Source organism: Barbus barbus, assembly GCF_936440315.1.
Source record: "Barbus barbus genome assembly, chromosome: 5".
Lineage (NCBI taxonomy): Eukaryota > Metazoa > Chordata > Actinopteri > Cypriniformes > Cyprinidae > Barbus > Barbus barbus.
In genome coordinates, this window is record NC_136733.1 from 38,104,571 (window position 1) to 38,116,604 (window position 12,034).

The following is a 12,034-nucleotide window of genomic DNA, read 5'->3' on the forward strand; positions in this document are numbered from 1 at the left end:
GTGATTTGTATGCATTGGTATAAAACAATGTTATAAATATGGCTCAACAAAGCAAGAACATGACCAAATAAAACTGTTTACAAGAAATGTCAAGAACTGTAACGGCAGAATTTATCAAAACAACAAAATATATATTTTTTTTAAATAAGTTTTCCATTAGTACACAGAGTGCTGCTTTGAATCTCCATATACTGAGCTGTTAGAGTGTATTAAGTGTGTGTGTCACAGTTTGCGGGATGGAGAAAGATATCTTCTTCCATAAGGGTTTCCCTCATGAAATATACACAGACTTGGTCCCCTCCTTTAGATCATCGAGACTTGACCCGTGGAGCCACCTTTGATAATGAAAGCTTCTAAGTACTGGAGCAATAATGTTAAATTAAGCTGAAATATGGAAATAATCACTTACCACCATCAGGTGACCATTTTTTCCTTTATAAATCATAGGTTCTTGACCAGTGCTGAAATCCACACCACCCTCCTTGCCTGCCTGGATCTCAAACTTGACGCTGTGAGAAGATCAAATGTTAACACGCTGTGTGCAAATGAACATTACATGGTGGAAAATAAGTGATGTTGGCCTTTTTACCTTCCCTGAACAACCTTGATGTTACTCTGCTTGTTTGCAATCATAGCCAGTTTGGTCAAAGCTTCAAACAGGTGGTCACACTGAAGTACCAAGTCCCCCTTCGATACAGTAAACTACATTAGCACTTGCAAATACATGGATTTGTGTATCATGAAAGTCTAGAATTTACATGAGCATGAAGCCTGGTTTGCTCACCTTCTGTTTTGGATCATTCAAAGCAACGTGGAGGATCATGACAGAGTCACCCAGATTACTGACAGAAACACCTGTGTGCACAAGATAGATTCATTGTGGACTTGGTTCTCTCTGCTTTGCAAATAAATGTTACAATAAAACATATGCACATGATTCAAAAGTTTGGGGTCAGTAAGATAAAAAAAAAAAAGAAATCAATAGTTCTATTTTAGCAAGGATGGATTAAATTGATCTTAATTTTATAATGCTACAAAAGATTTCTATTGCAGAAAGAAAAAAGAAAAAAAAAGCTGTTCGTTTGAACTCAGAGAATCAGAGAAAACGGAGGAAGGTAAAATGAAAACTAAAAGACTTTCAAATCACATGTGCCAATATTTTATTCACAATAGAACATAGATAACAACAAATATTTAAACTGAGAAATTTGTCAATTTTATGCACAAAATGAGCTCATTTCAAATTTGATGCATGTTACAGTTCTCAAAATAGTTGGGACGGGGGCATGTTTACAGGGGCCGTGCCACACTCACGGGCCGTGCCATCCCAAACTAATTACTGTTAAATACACGTCGTCTGGAGGGGAGCATATGTTACTCTAAAACCTTTATATAACTTTCAGCATTCATAGTGCCTTCCAAAACATGCAAACCGCCCATACCGTATGCATTTATGCACCACCATACCATCAAAGATGCTGGCTTTTGACCTGAATGCTGATAACACGCTGGAAGGTCTCCCTCTTCTTTAGCTCAGAGGACACGGTGTCTGTCATTTCCAACAAAAATGTCAAATTCGGACTCGTCTGACCATGGAACACTTTTCCACTTTGAAACAGTCCATTTTAAATCAGCCTTGGCCTACAAGACACGACGGCGCTTATGGACCATGTTCACATGTGCTTCCTTTTTGCATGATAGAGATTTAGTCGGCATCTGCAGATGGCACGGTGGATTGTGTTTACCGACAGTGGTTTCTGGAAGTATTCCTGGGCCCATTTAGTAAGGTCAATGACAGAATCATGCCGATGAGTTTCATCGTCTGAGGGCCCGAAGACCATGGGCATCCAACAAAGGTCACGCACAGAGATTTCTCCATTTTCTCTGAAACTTTTGATGATGTTATGCACTGTAGATGATAAGATTTGCAAAGCTTTTGCAATTTGAAGTTGAGGAACGTTGCTTTTAAAGTATACCACAATCTTTTTACGCACTCTTTCACAGATTGGAGAGCCGCTATCCATGTTTACTTCTGAGAGACTCTGCCTCTCTAAGACATCCCTTTTATAGCTAATCATGTTACAGACCTGATGTCAATTAACTTAATTAGTTGCTAGATGTTCTCCCAGCTGAATCTTTTCAAAATTTCTTGCTTTTTCAGCCCTTTGTTGCCTTTTTTGAGACCTGTAGCAGGCATCAAATTTGAAATGAGCTCATTTAGTGGATAAAAGTGTAAAATTTCTCAGTTTAATCATTTGTAATGTCATCCATGTTATATTGTGAATAAAATGTTGGCTCATGTGATTTGAAAGTCTTAGTTTTCATTTTATTCAAATAAAAAAAAAAAACTTCCCAACATTTCCGGAATTCGGGTTGTAGTTATAGTTGTTTATATAGTTATTTCAATATGTAATAGTTTCTCTGTATTTTCTTTTATATATTTATATATATATATATTTGGTGAGTATAAGAGACTTTTATCAAAAAACAAAAATCTTACTGACCCCAGAATGTTCTCAATAGGGAAAAGTTGTAGTTGTTCTCAATACACGAACATTTTACTTTTAGGGGTACAACATGCCCTCTAAAGTACACCTTTGTATCTTATCTACCTCTAATGGGTGCATATTGGTACCTTAGGAGTACATTGTAGGCCCTTAAGGTACTAATATGCACCATTTAGGGGTAAATATGGTACAAAGTTATACCTTTGAGGAGACCACCCTGGTGAGAATATTAAGGAATGCTACAGGGACTACATATATCTATCTACTCTTTGAAACCCACCTTTTAGAGAAACATAGTCCACTCTCTGCTTGATCTTAGCCTCTTCTACCAAATATACAGCAGCCTGAGTCAGAATAAGTTTCCTTGGTCTGGGTTTAAATCCATTTCTGTCATACTTCACCACAGGAACGCTGTACTGCAGCGAGAGAAAGTGTATTTAGGTGACATGTAGAAAAAACGTTATTATACTATTCTGCATGATTGACAGTTGGACTTCATACATTAGAAAGATTCTGATTTACCTTGATACGTTCTTGTCGTATAGTCTGAAGGACCCTCATATCGATGTCTTGTTCATCTAGTAAATTAAAGAAAGTACATAAGACACACAAAAGGATCTGTGCAAAACTAATTGTTGTTTATGTAAACTACTGACTGATTCTAGTATCCACAAAAGGAACAGCAATGCTTGAAGCGTAGCTGTCCTTCTTTCCATTAAAGATGGCACTGGTTACTACTTTTTGTTGAAGCTGTGAAAAGACATTTTCGTCATTATTAACCAAAATAAGATGGCGAAATTAGCTGAAACTCTATTTTAAAGACTCAAAAGCCTGTGACAACAGTGATAGTGACCTGTGCTTTTTTCTGTGGTGTAATTCCCCGCACATACTTCCTCACCATCATTCGTGTGTTCAGCTGGCGCAGAATCTCCGAGGTCTACAATCACAACAGCACCAAAGACATCCCAGTTTAAAATAATACTACACATGAACGTTTGAATACAGTGGCCTCAAACAGTATTCAGACAATAAAGCTCTTGAAATTGAAGATTAGGTCAAATGGCACTAATTGTGATGCGACTTTTAATGCAATGGAATTCATAGTTTTAAGTGTGGCTGAAGTGATTAAAGGGATAGTTCACCCAAAAATCTGAAAAAAGAAAAAAAAAAATAATTAATTACTCACCACCCTCATGTTCTTCCAGACCTTCGTTCATCTTTGTTCTATTTTTGTTTTGTTTGCGCACAAAAAGTATTCGCGTTGCTTCATAAAATGGTTGAACCATTGATGTTATATGGACTATTTTAACAATGTCCTTACTACCTTTCTGGGCCTTTAACGTGTCAGTTGTGTTGCTGTCTGTTCAGGAACAGAAAGCTCTTGGATTTCATCAAAAATATTTGAATTTGTGTTCCGAAGATGAACAAAGGTCTTTACGGGTTTGGAACAAGATGAGAGTGAGTAATTAATGACAGAGTTTTCATTTTTGGGTGAACTATCCCTTTAACGAATCTGTTTAGCTGTGCATTCTTTGATTGAGCATTGTTACTGATCGCACTCCACTTTTTTATTTTATTTCTCTCTTCTCTTATGTTTTTAGTATGCCTCTTCATTTTAATATAGATCTTATTTAATATATGATTCATTTAATCTTTTTATTGATTTACTTTTTTTTTTTGTTAAATGTGTTGTTTTTTATTGATTTTTTATTCTCTATGTATCTGTTTCATGATTTTAGTAACAGAGAATTTCTGAAAACCTCTGTCATGACTGGAGGAGGTGTCAGCCATGTGGTCTTGTCCAGGACAGTCTTCGGTAAGTTGACTTTCAGTCTATTTAGGTAGCTCTGTCGAACAAAGGCCAGGTATTCAGAGTTGTCAGTAGTTTTTGCCTCTCGACGTGTGATGTAACCCTTAATAAACCTGCAAGGATAAAAATAATTTCATTTCATCTCATCCCTTAAAGGTATAGTTCACCCCACCTGGTCAATAAAATGTTTTGATATATATATATATATATATATATATATATATATATATATATATATATATATATATATTTTTTTTTTTTTTTTTTTTTTAAACAAATATTTTATTAAGTAATATTACTGTTTAATGATTTTGACAGCCCAGGCTCTGCGATCTCTCTCTTTGCGTGCCTGCGCTCCTCTCCAGCACGTCTCAATTTTTGTAGCTAAATGTTGGCAAAAAAAAAAAAAAATGAAAAAGGCTGAATCACTGAAAAATGCATAGAGCGCATATATGTATGCTATATTAAATATACTTTATGTTGCAATGAAGTGTCATAATATTCTGTAATATACTATAAATATCAGTTAAACTATTAAGTCAATAAATACTGTTACTTACCAGCTTCTTTCTGTTTTCGAAACTCTCCTTTGGCTTTGTAACCTTTGTATTTGGCCTGTAATTTTGTAGCTGTAAAAGCAACATTAACAAATGCTTATAATAAAAGGGGGGAAAAAAATTGAAATGTTTCTTTTGAATTCTTGTTGCTTACCCAGTTCATGTTTGCAGATTTCAAAGGCATCTTCTGTGGCAAAAAGTGTCCTGGCATATCGTATGAATATCTTTGTCCTTTGAATATGACAGAATATGAAGGGTAGTTCAGAATTGTGTGATGACAAAACAGATCTTAATTTTTCAGTATTAAATTGTGAAGGCCTGAAAGGGCTCACCTGCCCATTTTATACTCATCAGGCTTGTAGCCTAGATGTAGCACAAGTTTTTCCACCCCCTCTGCAGGTACGCCTCTCCAGTGGGGCCAAGTGGCAGGACAAAGAGCTTTGTACCTTAGGAATGTTGAGCATTTTATATGAGCATTTTAAGTCTATTAAGTGTAAAAGTCAAACAGCTTTCATATTTGAGTATGTGATGGTATTAAATGGTATTACTGTACCTTTGTAGAAAAACCTCATATCTACGTCGATAAGCAAATCCAGCTCGTCGGACCCTGAGGTGCTCCATTAACCCCAGATATTTCACCTGGTGCCTGACCAGAATTTCATCGAACTTGCCTGTGAGAGGACAAACAGAGTAAAAGAACATCATTCTACTTTACCAGAAATAACAAATTCAATGTGCACACGAGTTCTTAGCATTCACATGCACAAGTTTCTCACCTGACTGTTTATTGTCATTGGACTTGAGGCAGCGCACATACCACGCTTCCTTAGCGGTCAGAATCTCCGTCAGCCGCAGAAGACTGTTCTTAAACTGAGTAGCCACCTACAGATTTCACAATTCAGATTGAAGGAGATTATGTCCATTACTTAGATATGATGTGAGCTGTCAAAGAAGCATTTATTTATATTTTTAAAAATTAATATTTCATTTGTTTGTTTCAGCTGTCTTGATTCAAAATAGTAGGCTACAGTACTCATACAGTACAGCAATATTGTGTGTATTGGAAATAATTCCTTGATCACATACAAAATTAGCAGAATCCAATCTGGAACTGAGTTTCCTATGTCTTTATTTTAGGGCTTTCGAAACGATTAATCACATCCAAAATAAAAGTATAAATCATATATGAATAGGACATATGGCTACTAACAATACAATGTGTACAACTTCCATTTCATCTTTAAAAAAAATTACCATCCTTACTAGCTTAGTGTATAGTAATTCAGTATTTTTGGCACAGCAAGTGGACTCACTGTCTCAGGTCTTCTCCTGCTGTCTCCCTCAGTGGCTGGAAAGCACTCCTGTATTATAGGGTTCTTTGACAGACGCACCACCTATTGGTTACACACAAACAAATGCACATATAAGGAAACACACATGCGTGCACAACACATTACTGCCATTAATCTTGTAGGGCCAAAAATAAGAGAATGCAAATAATATGAGCCATTTTCCTTTCATCCACCCTGACCAGCATTATCCTTTATTGTACACCGTGTGCACTTACATCTTTGATGTTCTTGTACAACAGATCATTGTTTTTGTCAATGAACCCTGTTGAAAAGAATAGATCATAAAAAATAAAAGGTTGTGAAAGCCGGAAAACATGTTTCCGAGGTTTACTGACATCTGAAATGTGTTTATGCGTGTCTTCTCTTACCCACAACGCAGTAGGTCACCTCCCCTGCATAATGAAGAAGACGAAAATCGCCTCTCTCCAGAGACTTGCGGGTCTTCTTATCAGCCAGTTTATGCCTTCAGTTCATAGAACAGTAAAGGAAATTGCTCTCATTAGACAGAATTAAAATCAAGTCACTAAAAATGTCTGAATGAAGTGCGGAAGTCTTCATCCTTTTTATTCCATCCAAGTTTCAGGTGGATAGAGAAATATAGCAGAGACTCCACACTGCGTAAAATTGACTTATGCTTAAATTGCACATCCGTTAAAATAATAAATAGTGTTTGTATATTTATTTTCTGTACTGATAATAAATACAATGCAATAAATGTGTAGTTAATTTAATTCTTCTCATGTATTTTGCAAGTTTTATGGATGCAGGTTTTCCTACAACCTTGGCATTGCTAGTGCTACGGTCTACCTGCTAAGTACAATAACGTGGTCCTTGGCACTCACTCAGTAATTCAGGTACTTCATTTGTATTTGACCCGGATAAAGAGTGAGTAACACAACATCACAATCTCTCCGTCTCTCACACTGCTGTGCACTTTCATCAGGTGTCAGTCAATGAAAGGCTTAAGAGAGACAATGTGGCCAAACCAGGGGGTGAATGCTTCAGTTTCAACTACGACAAAGCCTGGCTGATTCTTCCTCATCAGAGGCTTGTAGTGAAGAACCAAGCTGCTGATAGTTTCTAGCACTACTGAATTAATTAAAGCAGAAGAACTCTTGTTTAGTGCCACATACTATATTGAGGTAATGATAAAACACAAACTCACGTTACAAAGTGGGGATGATTGCCCATTTTCTCTTCAAGCTTTTCAAGAAAAGTGAGATCCGAGGCATCACCCGGCCTCATACACTCCTCATCCTGAATACCAAAATTTCTCTTAAGCAAATGCTCCAACAAGCAATCTTTTATTTCAAAAAGTTTCAGAGAAGTAAATTATATCTATCTTCAGTATGTTACACTATTATTCCATACCAACACAGAGATGATTCCTCTGTGCTTCTCTTCCACCAGATCACAGATGATTTTATTGTTGAAGAAATGCACCGGCTCCCACTAAAACAGTGACAGAGCATGACCCTCATTCTCTTATTCAAGCTCAGTATATCATTCTATAATAATGTTTGGATGATGAATGATCGATTTGTTTTAGCTCACCTCAATTTCTTCTGCCTCATATTCCTCCTGTTCAGACTTCAGAGTCAACTGAATGAAGAGCTGCTGTAGCTTCTCATTGCAGTAGTTAATGCAAAACTGCTCAAAACTAAGCAAAATATTAATAAGATCATGCACACAAATTATCTATCTATCTACACTAAGTCACTGGATAACAGCGTCTGCTAAATGACTAAATAATAATAATATTAATAATAATAATAATACACTAAATTGCCAAAAGTATTGGGACACCCATTCTAATGAACAAGTTTGACTACTTTAATCATTTCCATGAGTTCAAATATTAATGTGTAAGCATATAATGATATTTTATTTTTCTAATTTTTGTTTCCAACAGTTTGGAAAATACCCTTTTCTATTCTAACATGACAGTGCCTCTGTGTATAAGGCAAGGTTCAAACTGAAATTATCCAGTCAGTGTGGAAGAATGACCTATATGACTAAAATAACTGGACCCATATATACTAGTCATTGGTGTTTGGTGATGAGTTTTTGGCTCAATGTCTGCATTTAAAGTCATACCAGAGGATGGGATCAGGACTTGGCTTTCTGCAGACCAGTCAAGTTCTTCCAGACTGACTGAATCAGTCTTTTCTTTTTGAACCTTGCCTTACTTATACACAGGTTAGAATATCCTTGTCAGGTTAGAATAGAAATCTAGAATATCATTATATGCTTAAACATTAAGATTTTTACTCATGGAAATTGCTAAAGTAATCAAACCCGTTCATAAGAAGGGGGTGTCCCAATACTTTTGGCAATATTGTCTATCTATCTATCAATCTGTCTTTCATCTATCTGTCTGTCCCATTTATTTCCAAACACATACCTGTTAACAGAGAATACCTCAAATCCATAGATGTCTAACAATCCAATGACTGTCTTCCTCTGAGAATCCTAAGAGAAAAAAAAGGCAAGTCATTTTGACTTCCATGATAGTTCCTCTAAATCTGTCTAGTAGAATTTAGTAAAAAGCAACAATATTTCAATCTCTTTAAAATGGACCAAACCACATCCAGTGACTTTCAAATGAATTATACCAGGAGATTTGCAATGTAACATTAGCCTCAAATGGTAATTATTTGAACTTTTTTTTCCTGTTGTCCTCTTACTTTATTCTCCAGAGATTCATTGATCCTGTTGACTAGCCATGTGAAGGCACGGCCATAGATGGCTTTCGCCAGGGCATCTCTGGCATAGATAGCATGATCAACAGTAAATGGACTCAGAACCTGGAGGCCAGAAAGACAGCTGTCACCTGCTTCAAGAATCATTTTGGATAAAAAGACAGTACATCATCACATTACAAAATTATTTTACCTCCTCTGATTTGGCTTCAATCTTCCTGAATGTCAGAGCTTCTTGAAGGACCTGTACATGGATCCCTAACAGCTAAAAATAAACACAAAGGAGCTTAAGAGTATGTCATTGTTAACATAATTAAGAAAATGTATACAATAAATAAACTGACCTTGGATACCCAGCGCAGTGCTGCATTAGAGTTTAGAATAGCATAACCTTTGGGGTCTCCATCAAAGTGCACGTTCCCCAGATGGAGCACACTAGCTATAATCCCAAAGAGGTGCTGAGATATTAAAGATAAAATATATCTGTTTATGATCAAAGTACTTGCAGATCAGAACATTTATACACAACAATTGTGCTTCTCCTTACCTCAATGTCACTAGCATCAAAGTCAATGACCGATAATGCATTTTTAACAGTTTTCCAGTCATTCTTGTCATTAATGGAGCTCACATTCGAACATTCTCCCTAAGACAAAAAACACTGGAGAGTCTGATTCTACATAGATTTCACTTCTTATTTGGGGGTGTCGCTTTATACCAGCATTGGCAACAACTGTGATATTTAAACAATGAAATATCGTTATCGTGTTAATTGGGGGAGTGTGTAATAATATACCGGATATTTAAATGATGAATAGTACACATAGACATAGTATGACACATAATAGTCCAGAGCCATTAAGGAGTTACAGGGCTCGTACAGCCCTTTTTATTGCACATCAGATTTAAAATTGGAAATCATACCTGCACTAAATAACTATAATGTTTAGTGTCCTTCTCCAAGCCCAGGTGCCTCAGTAGGTCTTCCTCTCCTCCCTCCACCAGCTGGTAGAAAATATGAAAGTTTCTCTCACCATGGTTTTGGTGAACCACTCTAGACTTTTCCAGCAGATAGCTGAGGATATGGCCACCAACAGCATCTCCCTACGCATTAAAACAAGCGTGAATCTTTTTTAACATGCAATATTATTTAATGGGATGAAGGTAGTAAGGTATTTGTCGATACCTGACAATCAAACTGGATGTCCATATACTTCCCAAAACGGCTGGAGTTGTCATTTTTCATTGTTTTTGCATTTCCAAAGGCCTAAAAGCACATGCAATGAATGTAAAGCATATATAGTGAATTGTCAGACACATTCTGAGAATATAATTGTTGGACAGACCTCTAGTACAGGGTTGGACATGAGCATGCGGTCTCTCACAGTGTCCAGTAAGGTGGAACTAGGGCAGCTAACCGCATAGTACTGCAAGATCTTCTTGGAGGCCTCAGTTTTACCTGCTCCACTCTCCCCAGATATCAAAATAAAGTTGTTGTTGGCTTCTGATAGCATGGTGTGGTAGACATTATCTGCTAATGCATATCTGAGGAGGACAAAATGTGTGTTTTTTAGGGGGGTTATTTACAAATGTCAAGTAACAAAACCAGTAACCAAACCAGTTTGGCAATGAAGGTAAGTTAAACACTTACATGTGAGGAGGCAGCTCAAAGAAGTTCACCCCCATGTAAAGGTCCATTTGTTTCTTGGTGTAGATGTCCAACTCTTTGTATGGGTTTACAGATATCAGTAGAGTACCTATGTAAGTCTGAGAGTATAGAGATGCTGAGATGTCATGAATTTAATCACAATGTAAAAAGCAAAGTAACCTTTGTTTTTGATGTCTGACTCACATATATCAAATCCCCTGTGAAACGCTTCTTCAGATTGTCCAGGAAGGCTGTCTCACTGTTGTGGGCATCAAGAAGCACAAAGTCCTGGATGCCAACTCGGTCTCTGGCAATCAGGGCTCCCTCCAAGTTCAACTGACCCAGTTTAACCTTTCCTTTCTGCCAATCAGACAAGCACAACACTGACCATGACCCAATGCAATTTGTTTACACTGACCAGAGTCTATAGGATTGTGTCATTCTGCAGCCACAGAGTTCAGAAACTTAGCTTTTAAAGCAGCAAAACAGGCCTGAATATCAATATCAGTGATTCATTTCAAAATAAATATTGGCAATTGGATGAAGAAATGGCAGGGTTAATAGATGCTGCATTTCTTCAGCAATAAAAATCGGCAGTAAAACTGAGCCATCTAGTGACTCTTCAAATTTTCATTAATAGATTTTATTTCATTAATAGATTTGTTGAGACTGAGACTGAAAATCGGGGTCTAAGGTCTCTGATTGAGTCACAATCATCCAACCGCATAATCCCCTGCTGATGTTTAACTAAGTACTTTATAATGCTGCTCTCTATTGTAGAGGCTTTTGTAATGAGATATCATCTGCAATGAGTAGACCACGTTCCTGTCCCTATGATTGACAGCTTTGCTTTTGCTAAGAAACCTGTTCAAATAGCATGTTGTGATTGGATTTATTCCACCGACCATATCAGATAGCATTCAGTACATCTTAAATACGGCCAGCCATATCTTCCAACTTGGCTCTGGGAGATACTTTCAAAAGGCAAGAGTGCTTGTTTTCACTCCACTGAAATATTTCCTGAGATATAGGTTTAATCAAAGCCAACATCAATAGTAAAGCGGGTTTAATCAATTCCAATATCTAGCAGTGTATAAATGTCAATTTATTCTCGATACTGTACAAAAAAAAACTTAAAGTATATAATGTTAATACATAGAAGTCTTTGGTTTCTTAAGCTTTTAAGCAACTCAGGAAGGGATTTAGCCCGAAATTGAGCAATTGAACTATTTTCTGCAAAAACCACAATCCTCAAACCAAATTATCAGAATTTGCTCTAGTTACTTCCTTAGTGCAGTGTCTGTCATTGCGTATTAATAAGGAGAACAGAGAATTTTGCAATATGTGAAAGAAACTTATTACGCATTAATCCATTCCTTAAAATTGCATATTTTTACTTGCTAGATATTTTTAGGATTGCCAGTGGTTCTTACTTTTCTTCAGAATTTGCTGTAATTT

General features: G+C 36.7%; 1 pseudogene across 1 annotated transcript; it reads right to left on the reverse strand.

Moving 5' to 3' along the window:
- Nucleotides 1-20: 20 nt before the first annotated feature.
- Nucleotides 21-11,017, reverse strand: LOC306870098 (unconventional myosin-Ih-like; annotated as a pseudogene). The gene is made up of 31 exons (XR_013785823.1): nt 10,781-11,017; nt 10,580-10,695; nt 10,275-10,473; nt 10,115-10,195; nt 9,853-10,032; nt 9,476-9,574; nt 9,273-9,386; nt 9,122-9,193; nt 8,914-9,033; nt 8,631-8,698; nt 7,781-7,886; nt 7,598-7,678; nt 7,392-7,483; nt 6,595-6,689; nt 6,442-6,488; nt 6,188-6,268; nt 5,651-5,756; nt 5,428-5,545; nt 5,207-5,320; nt 5,029-5,105; nt 4,878-4,946; nt 4,617-4,701; nt 4,268-4,430; nt 3,361-3,444; nt 3,164-3,257; nt 3,030-3,085; nt 2,788-2,923; nt 785-855; nt 590-687; nt 410-509; nt 21-335 (listed from the first exon to the last, which is right to left on the reverse strand). The product of XR_013785823.1 is annotated as an unconventional myosin-Ih-like (transcript).
- Nucleotides 11,018-12,034: the final 1,017 nt, after the last annotated feature.